The sequence below is a fragment of the Myotis brandtii genome, unplaced genomic scaffold (assembly GCF_000412655.1).
Source record: "Myotis brandtii unplaced genomic scaffold, ASM41265v1 scaffold74, whole genome shotgun sequence".
Classification (NCBI taxonomy): domain Eukaryota; kingdom Metazoa; phylum Chordata; class Mammalia; order Chiroptera; family Vespertilionidae; genus Myotis; species Myotis brandtii.
The window spans coordinates 3,607,708-3,617,760 of NW_005370944.1; positions in this window are offsets into that span (position 1 = coordinate 3,607,708).

A 10,053-nucleotide genomic window follows, 5' to 3' on the forward strand; every position below is an offset into this window, starting at 1 on the left:
GGAGGGGAGGGAGCGGCCGCTCGCCGCCCGCCTCAGTCAGACGCGGCTCCGCTCCGGCCTCCAAGAGAAAAGAGTCCCCAGCGCCACCTCCACGGCCGCTGCTACCTCTACTGAGCCAACAAAGGGGCGTGCGTCATCGCGTCGCGCTGCGTATTCGCGTCACTAGCCTTGGCGTCACCGTGCCCGCCTCTCCGCCCCTGCGTGGAATTAGGGGAGACCCCACGGCCCGGCCTGGCCCTGGGAACGCGGCACCGCCAAAATCGCCTTCGCGGTTCCAGCAGCGGTCGCTTGGTGCGGGGAGACCAGTGGTCCCTGCACTTGACGCGGCAGTAGGCTCCCCGTCGCTGTGAGAGCCCCAGGACCGCCCTGGGGTATATTTTGGCGCAGGCCTTAGGGATCCGCGCCCCCCCCCCCCCAGTTATTCTGGGAAGATCTCTGCTGTTGAGCCAAAATTCCGGTTACCCAGGCTACTGAGTGGAAATCTATTTTATGCAGAACCTCTAAACTGTGACAGGTGAACCTCATTTTAAGTAGTTTGATTACGTACACTGGTTCCGACCTGCAGTGGTTTTAAAGTCGCCTATAGTGACGTCATTTTAAAGAAACTTTTCCTAAACTCCGCCCAAAAAGCACCAATTAATTGAGCACTGAATAAGGACTTTATGTATATTCTCATCTTCATGGAGCCACAGTATACCATCCCCTTTGGAAAGGGACTTAACCAAGGCCACAAAACACTTGCCCTATTAGCTTCTGCATGACCTAAAATATCAATCATAAAAATGCTTTATAATGCATAATCTGTATTAAATACTACAGAGTATATGAAATGCATTTTAGTACAACACAAGTCAGGCAATAATAGAAATATCTACAGGGACCAAATAAAGCAGAGAGATAGCGCTTCTCTCTTATCTGGAAATGTGCTGTGTGAGCCGAGTGTTAATGGATGCTAGAAGGTAGGTAAGATGGTCGCGCCTCAGGGAATAACAGAAGCAAAGGCACAGTAGGTGTAAAGCATTTTAGTTTGGGGGAACTTAAAGAGTAGGAAGGAGTAAATGGCAAGATATTAGACAAGTTAGGGGCTAGGACAGTAAGGTAGTTTATGTCATTCTAAGAGTGGACTTAAATCTTTGTAAGTAGGACAGGAGTGCCAAATAAGTGTTTGGAAGGAAGAAGAGGCATAAGAAAGCTCCCTCTTGGGATAATTTGAAGGATTGGTCAGATTGAAAATCTTTTCAAATATGAATCCCTAATTTATTGATAGGAATCCCTAACTGTTCAGTATAGTTTCCCTCAGGAAATTGAATTTGAAAAGTTAAAAGTTACGCAATGTAAATAAGCCTGTACTAATTTGTCCACTTTTTTTAGTTTTTAAATAATCAGATTTTCTAAACAGGATTTGCAAAATATAGCTTTTAACATCATTTCTCATAGGTCTTGGTCTTCTGATTCTTAGCAACCTTATGTTGCTGCCACAACTGGGGCAAGCTAAGAACACTAGCAACCCTCCTCTCCATCCCACCCCCATTGTTATATACCTACAGAAAAAAATCAGTAACACTTGTCAGTACTCTAAACCCCTTTACCCTATCTTTTTTTTTATCGTACCCCTACTTTGAATGAACCCTACTATTCATGTCATCTGCCTTTGGTACTGGAGCAGCTGACCACCACTGGAAAAATTTGTTTAATAACGTGCATTCTATTTTTTTTAAATCCTGACCCGAGGATATGTTTTTATTGATTTTTTAGAGAGAAAGGAAGGGGTTGGGGAGAAAGAGAAAAATCAATCAGTTGCCTCCCATGCACACCCCAACCTGGGATCAAACCTGAAACCTAGCCCTTACCGAGAGTGAAACCCACAACCTTTTGTTGTATGGGACAATGCTCCAATCAACTGAGCATCCAGTCACGAAGCACAGTGAATTCTCAACACCACCCAGCAATACTGCTAAACTTTTCTGAATTGTTCTCTCACTTTAGGCAATTCTTTCAAACCACCAGTTTTCTCAAAACCCCAACCTTTCTTATCCAAATCCTCTCAATGTATTTGGCTTTACATCACAGAGAAATTTGAAATCATAAGGACCAATGTGACTGAAGCATGCTAAGCAAAGAAGACTGTTAAGGATTATGGTGAGAGAAGCAGATCAAGGCAGAGGGTCAGTAGTGCCTTGTAGACCATCTTAAGTTACATCATGGAAGTGGGAAGCATTGAAGAGTTTTAAGCAGAAGAATGGAACAATATGATCTGTGAGTGTGTTTATTTTTTTAAAAAAAAAACACCTATGGCTGCTTTGTAGAGAATGGACTATGAAAGCAGAGATCAGTTAAGAGGCTATCTCAGTAGTCCAGGTGAATAGTGATAATGGCCTGGGCTAGGGTTTGATAATGAAGATGAGAAGTGGTTAGATACAGATATAGTTTAAAAGTAGAGCCAACAGATTTGCTTATGGCTTGACTGGGTTTGATAGAAGAATCAAGGATGCCTGCTAGATTTGAAGCTTGAACAACTGGGTAAATGATGGTGCCATTTACTGAAATATATTAAACTTGAGATGATTTTTAGACATTAAGGTAGAGGTGTTGAATAGGCAGTTCAAAGTTAGGGTTGGAAATAAAATTTTAGTAGAATTTACATCAACAATGTTGAGAAGCAGCATAGGCTAAAAAGGTTAAGAGCTTATGCTTTGAAGAAAACAGAGTTGAATTTGCCTGTGCTCCTCCAGTTGCTGTCTATAACCTTGAGCAAATTACTGAACCTCTCTGAGCTTCACTTTAGGCAGTGGTTCTCAACCTTCCTAATGCCGCAACCCTTTAATACAGTTCCTCATGTTGTGGTAACCCCCAATTTCATTGTTACAAATTGAACATAATTAAAGCATAGTGATTAATCACAAAAACAATATGTAATTAAATATGTGTTTTCCGATGGTCTTAGGCGACGCCTGTGAAAGGGTCGTTCGACCCCCAAAGGGTTGAGAACCGCTGCTTTAGAGGATTATAATTCCTCTTCTCATAGGATTCTTTGCATTTAAAGCATTTGGCACATAGTTAAGCGCTCAAAAAACTAGAACTATAAATAAATGTCATATATCATCTTGCATCTTGTGGGAAAAACTATAGCCAATTAGATTAGATTTATAACCTTTCCATGGATTTTATTTTAATCATGTATGTATTTACATAGCCTGTGTCATCCCCATTTTCTAGGGGGAAAATGGGTCTGCTTTTTTCTCAGAAACCTTTTCCATTATCTCATGACTTCTTTTTTTGGTCAATGTCATGGGAAATATCATAATGCTTCTGAATTTTGGGGTCTCCTATTCATGGATAAAACTTCATCACCAAACTTTTTCAGCAACACTCATTCCATTGATATTTTGTAAATTATCTTAGAATCAGGTTAGGTTATAGTGCTGTTTAAGGAAACCAGTATAACAACTTCTCTCTCGCCCAAACTTCTCTCTATTGGCCTACGACTGACCCACATACAATGTTTTTCTAAATGACTTGATTATAAAGGCATTGCCTGTGTTATTGCTTTCTCAGCTATGGTGATTACGGGGTAGAAGTAGAGTAGTCTGTAAACAACAACAGGACAAGGTCCTTGAAAACAGAATAGGCAAGTTCATATTTCCTTGGTGCCAAAAGAATCACTGTTGGTAATTAGGTACTCCCATTGTCCCCATGTCCTAATAGCGTAAAAAATATTAGTACATGTTTATTAAATATCTACTCATGAAGGAAAACTCAATAAATGTTTATATGCTCACCAAATGGTTATGAACAAAATTCCAACAGAAAGAATATGAAAGTGCTTTTCAGATAAATAGAAATTAAAATAGCACTGGAATTTTTCTAAGGGCAGCTAATAGAGTTGTAAGCTTTGGAAAAGCCTTTAGTAATGGTAGGGCACAGAGTGACTGACCATTCCAGTTGGCACAGAACACAGGTTTCCCGGGATGTGGAATTTCCAGTGGTAAAACTGGGAAATCAGAGGCAAATTGGGATGGTTGGTCACCTTACATGGTATGACACCAAAAATACTTGTATAATGTAATTAAAACACTGTTTCAAAAACTAAGTGGAAAGAAATTACTTTTTGTCATTTTGTTTATTAAGTTTGTTTTAATGCAGCATTTTTTGCTTTGTTTTTAAAAATGTTTTTGTTGTCTTACCAAGCATAAGATAAGAAAATTAAACTTTCATATAAATTTAATTTAAAATTAAATTTTAGCAAAAAGTATAGAGATACTCATAAGCTAATAGAGTACTTTGCATTTCTTTAAAAACATCTGTCTGTGTGCTTCAAATTTTGTTACAAATAACAATTAAGTGTTACACCATTTTTGAGAGGCAGATCTTGTTACATAAGTTCTATGTAGTAAATAATAATAAAGCTTAGAGAGACTGAGGTTATATGCCTCATTAGAAGTCTGGTAGAGCCCTGACCAGTTTGGCTCAGTGGATAGAGCGTCGGCCTGCGGACTGAAGGGTCCCAGGTTTGATTCCAGTCAAGGGCATGTACCTTGGTTGCGGGCACATCCCCAGTGGGGGTGTACAGGAGGCAACTGATCGATGTTTCTCTCTCTCTCATCGATGTTTCTAACTCTCTATCCCTCTCCCTTCCTCTCTGTAAAAATCAGTAAAATATATTTTAAAAAAAAAGTCTGGTAGAGATAGTAATAACCAAAAATGGAACCTGAGATTCCTGGCTGCAGCCCTTTCTCTAAGCTATTCTCTCCTATCTTTCTTCTAGAACACAGGGTCTATAGTATGTGGTAAATTAAAGCTGGAACTAGAATTAGAGTACATGCCCTCACAATTAGGCAAATGTACAAAACTGTGTGTCTGTGTTCTTCATAAATTGCAAGGCAGGTTTGGCCTAAGAGTGTGCTTATGCCCCAAGCAAAAACTAGCAAATGATCACCTCCCCCGAAGTGATAATATATCGGTCCTAAGGGGTTAGCCACTTGAAGAAAAAGTATTATTTAACAAAAGTTTGCAAAAGAAATACTTCTTTGTATTTCACAGTATCTCTAGTTTATCCTGTTGCCTTATGGATGTATTTGAATGAATGGATGGATGAATGAGTGGGGAAAAAGTGAGCAAATGTATTATTAACTCTCTATGCCAGAATAAGTGCATGTACATTTAATTTACTCGTGATCTTGTGAAGTTGGAATTCTTAACCTCATGTTATAGATGAGGAAAAAGACTCAAAGATGAATAGTAATTTGCCGAAGTCCACAAGAGGTGGAAGACCTTTGATTCAATTTCAAGTCTTTCAAGTTCAACTCCACTGTTTTTATCATACAACCTCAGGAATTGTAATAAGATCTTATTCCTATTCTAATATGTGCCTTTGTATTTGTTATAATGGAGTAATTGCTACCAAGCCTACTGTTGTTCAGTAGGGTTTGGAAGTTCCCAGGTGAGGCCCAGCGGTGAAGCAAGGCAGGCTGGTGCTGGTGCCAGGTCTTGGGCCTTTTATTAATAGGTTTGGGGCATGCTGACATTAGCTGCAGCTTGTTTGAGAGATTTTAGCAAAGTCTGAAGCCTGGGCCAGGACAGGCCATTCATATGGAAAAGCTGCTGCAAACAGCTTGGGGCTGCAAATTGGATGGGGCAGGGTCTCAGGGAATCACCAGGGCAGAGAAAACAGTGTGCTCCAGGCTGATGGGGACTCAGGTATGTTTGCCAGTCAGCCCTGGGACAGGGGAGGTCTTGGCACAGCAACAATGACCCCTGCGAGCACCTCTGCCTGGTAGGAAGCCGCCCCAGTTTCTGCCCCAATGCCAGACAATCCAGTTCTTCCCCATATGTGTCTGGGTCCCCCAACTCCTCCTGACACTAGAGCTCAGAGAAAGCAAGTCAGAGTAAGTTTTTCCCAGCCCTTTAAGAGGGACACCTGGCTCTCTGGCAACCTCTGTGTCCCTCAGCCACAATTCCTGCTGGTTTTTACAGGCCAAAGTTACGGGGACTTCTCTTTCCAGCTCTGGGACCCTGGGTCGGGGGTCTGATGTAGGGCTGGGACCCCTTGCTCCTCATGATGGCCTCCGAAAGGATGATCTCCCTCTGGATTAAAAAAATGGTCCACATGGGTACTGGATCAGCTGCTTCCGTGCCTCCATCCCTCCTACCAGTCTCAATGTGCTTTCTTCTTTCTTCTCTAGTTGTAGAACTTCCTTTCAGCCAGCTTTCAGGCAGTTCTAAATGATGGTTGTTCTGTATTTTGGTTGTAAATTTGATGTGGTTGTGGGAGGTTGGCGAGTATTGGCGTGGGAGGTGGCGAGTATTGGCGTGGGAGGTGGCGAGTATTGGCATTTACCTAAACTGTCATCTTGGTTCAGGCCAATCTTAGTATTTTTTTAAAAATACATTTTTTTAAATTAATTTCAGAGAGGAAGAGAGAGGGAGAGAGAGAGATAGAAACATCAGTGATGAGAGGGAATCATTGATTGGCTGCCTCCTGCACACCCCCTACTGGGGATCAAGCCTGCAATCCAGGCATGTGCCCTTGACGGGAATCAAACCCGGGACCCTTCAGTCCACAGGCTGACGCTCTATCCACTGAACCAAACCGGCTGGGGCGAATCTTAGTATTTTTAATGAAAACTTGTAATACATAAGTCACGATTTTTGTTGGTCAACCAATCAATAATTATTTATTAATATTCCAGTCAGTGCAAAATATGTTTTTGGGCATTTCGGAGAGAAAAAGAAGAAGAACCCTGCCATCTAAACAATCATAATTTATTTAAGAGGAAGAGACTTAAATTAAAAGAAAAGGTTAACTATAAAAAAAATGATAACTGTGCATTGAAAAGATGTCACAAGCCAAGAAGAATGGCACAGATGGCAAATGCTGAAAGAAGGAGACAGAAGTCACTAGACATGGGTGTTCTAAGAAATAATATCCTGCCCAGCTGGTGTTGCTCAGTGGTTGAGTGCTGACCCATTAACCAGGAGGTCATAGTTAGATTCCTGGTCAGGGCACATGCCCAGATTGTGGGCTTGATCCCCAGTAGGGGGCATGCAGAAGGCAGCCAATCAATGATTCTCTCTCATCATTGATGTTTCTATCTCTCTCTCCCTCTCCCTTCCTCCTCTCTCTACCAATAAAAACACTAGAGAGAGAGAGAGAGAGAGAGAGAGAGAGAGAGAGAGAAGAAGAAGAAGAAGAAGAAGAAGAAGAAGAAGAAGAAGAAGAAGAAGAAGAAGAAGAGGGAGAAATAAATCATATGCTGAACTTTCTCATACATCCATGCCTTTGCATCTGCTGTTCCCTCTACCTGACATCCTTCCCAACCCCTCTTTTCCCCTCAACTAATCTATATGCTTCAACACTACTTTTTTTTTTCAAGCCATTCCAAACCTGTCACTTGATGCCTGGAAAATGGGTTATTTGGGTATCTCCCATTCCTAACAAATTTCCAAAATTTGATAATGTTGAAATGAATTAATATAAACCTAAAGCTGTAAACCAATAGACATTTGTCATCTTCTTACCTCAAAGTGTGTTGAATTTTGCCAACATTATATCAACATTGGTGTTCTTACCTGTTAATTCTTCTAGGTCTCCATAAAAACTGGAATATTGTGTGAATAAGGACAAAGGGGCCTGATGTGCATGTCCTCCATGGCATCCCTTATCTTGGGTTTCTGTATGGCAAATGTCCATCTCACCTCACATCCCCAGTGGTACCTCAGCTTTTAATACTTCATGGCTAGAAAGTAATATTGTGATTCAACGGATTGGACACAACTTATATAACACAGCCTGATTGTGAATGAGTAAGGGACTGTAACAGGGAGCAAAAAAGAAATGTCTTAAGGACCTTAAGATTAGAGTAACCCTCAAGGGGACCCAGAAACAGTAGTACCTGACAGGTTCACCTAGCCCCAAGGTTTTCACAAATGAAAAAGCTCTTCATTTAAAAAATATTTCTTGTTTTGTTTCTCTCTTTGGTCTCTTTGTTTTGTTTGAGACAATACCATGATTTAAAAGACAGTCACTTCTCCCAGCTCCAGGAAGCAGATGCCACTCCTTACAGTTATTTTGCAATATAGCAAGAACCAGTTTTTCAATTGTATTTTTCCTACTATACCCTCAGAGATATCATTAGTAAAGTAATAATGGAGGACTTATGATGCATGACTTCTTTTTTTTAAAATATATTTTATTGATTTTTTACATAGAGGAAGGGAGAGAGATAGAGAGTTAGAAACATCGATGAGAGAGAAACATCGATCAGCTGCTTCCTGCACATCTCCCACTGGGGATGTGCCCGCAACCCAGGTACATGCCCTTGACCGGAATCGAACCTGGGACCTTTCAGTCCGCAGGCAGATGCTCTATCCACTGAGCCAAACCAGTTTCGGCAATGCATGACTTCTTGTCCAGAATTGTTTATAAGCTGCTTCACATTTTGCTTTCATGAAAAGATAATTTAACATGTTCAATGTGTGGTTTGACACACTCAAATGCTGAAGCACTAAACAGAGTTCCCATTTTATTTATTTATTTAAAAAAAATTTTTTTTATTGATTTCAGAGAGGAAAGGAGAGGAAGAGAGAGATAGAAACATCAATGATGAGAGAGAACCACTGATCAGCTGCCTCCTGCACTCCCCCTACTAGGGATGAGCCCGAAACCGGGGCATGTACCCTTGACCAGAATCAAACCTGGGATCCTTCGGTCCACAGGCCCACGCTCTATCCACTGAGCCAAACCAGCTAGGGCAGAGAGTTCCCATTTTAAAGAATTTTAAAGGTCAATAAAATAAAATACATTGTATCTAAATGCCATTAAAATGGAATAGTTCCAAAGGGTTATACCATATTGATTGTTGTTGTTTTTTTCACATAAAGCAATGCTAGGTTTATGCAGACACATTTATTGTGAATGATAAGCTGCATGCATGAGCTATGAGCCTTTATTTTCTTCTCGGTAAGTGTATGTGGGAGATTGCAGATCAGAGGGATGTTGTGCAAAAGTGAATATTCTTACTCAGCTAACTTTGAGAGCTAGCTTTGTGTCAGCACCATAGGCTCCAGAGCAAGAAGTCCCACTTATTAAGTACATATAATATATGACCTTAAGCAAGTTACTTAACCTTGCCATCTAAAAAATAGGAATAATAATAGGATTTTCCTCATTGGATTGTAATAATTAACTGACTTAATGTAAAGGACTCATTACAACATTATTATTGGACACAGAAAATGTACAATATTTTTTATCAGACCTCAGAATATACAAAGATGATTATTCAATCACTTTTTAAAAATATTTTTTTATTGATTTCAGAAAGAAAGGGAGAGGGAGAGAGAGGCAGAAACATCAATGAGGAAAGAGAATCATTGATTGACTGCCTCCTGCATGCCCCTCATGGGGATTCAGCCCACAACCCAGGCATGTGCCCTGACCCTTAATTGAACCGTCACCTCCTGGCCCATAAGTCGATGCTCAACCACCAAGTCACACCAGCCAGGCTCAATCACTTTTAAAGCAGTGGCCCTTTGAAGAGTACAGACCATTATTCACTTGTTAAATTGTTGAAAATGTTTCTGTGCTCTTCTTGTATGCCTGATTTTTTATTAATTAATTCAAGTTGATTATTCACCAAAATTATGTCAGGCACTGTGCTAGATATTGAGAAGAAAATAAAAACATTTCAGCTCTTAAGCTACTTATAGACTAACTAGAGGCCCGGTGCACAAAAATTTGTGCACTGAGGGGGGGGGGTCCCTCAGCCCGGCCTGTGCCCTCTCGCAGTCTGGGACCCCTCGGGGGATAACGACCTGCTGGCTTAGGCCTGCTCCCGGGGTTGCGATGCCCCTAGTCACGCTCAGGGTAGGGCCGATTGGGGGGTTGGGGCACCGCTCCTGTCACACTCAAGGCAGGGTCGATGGGGAGGAGGTGGCACCACCCCCTGTCACGCACAGAGCAGGGCCGATCAGGGGGTTGGGGCGCCACCACTGTCACACTTGGGGCAGGGCCGATGGAGAGGTTATGGCTCTACCCTGTCCCACACAGAGCAG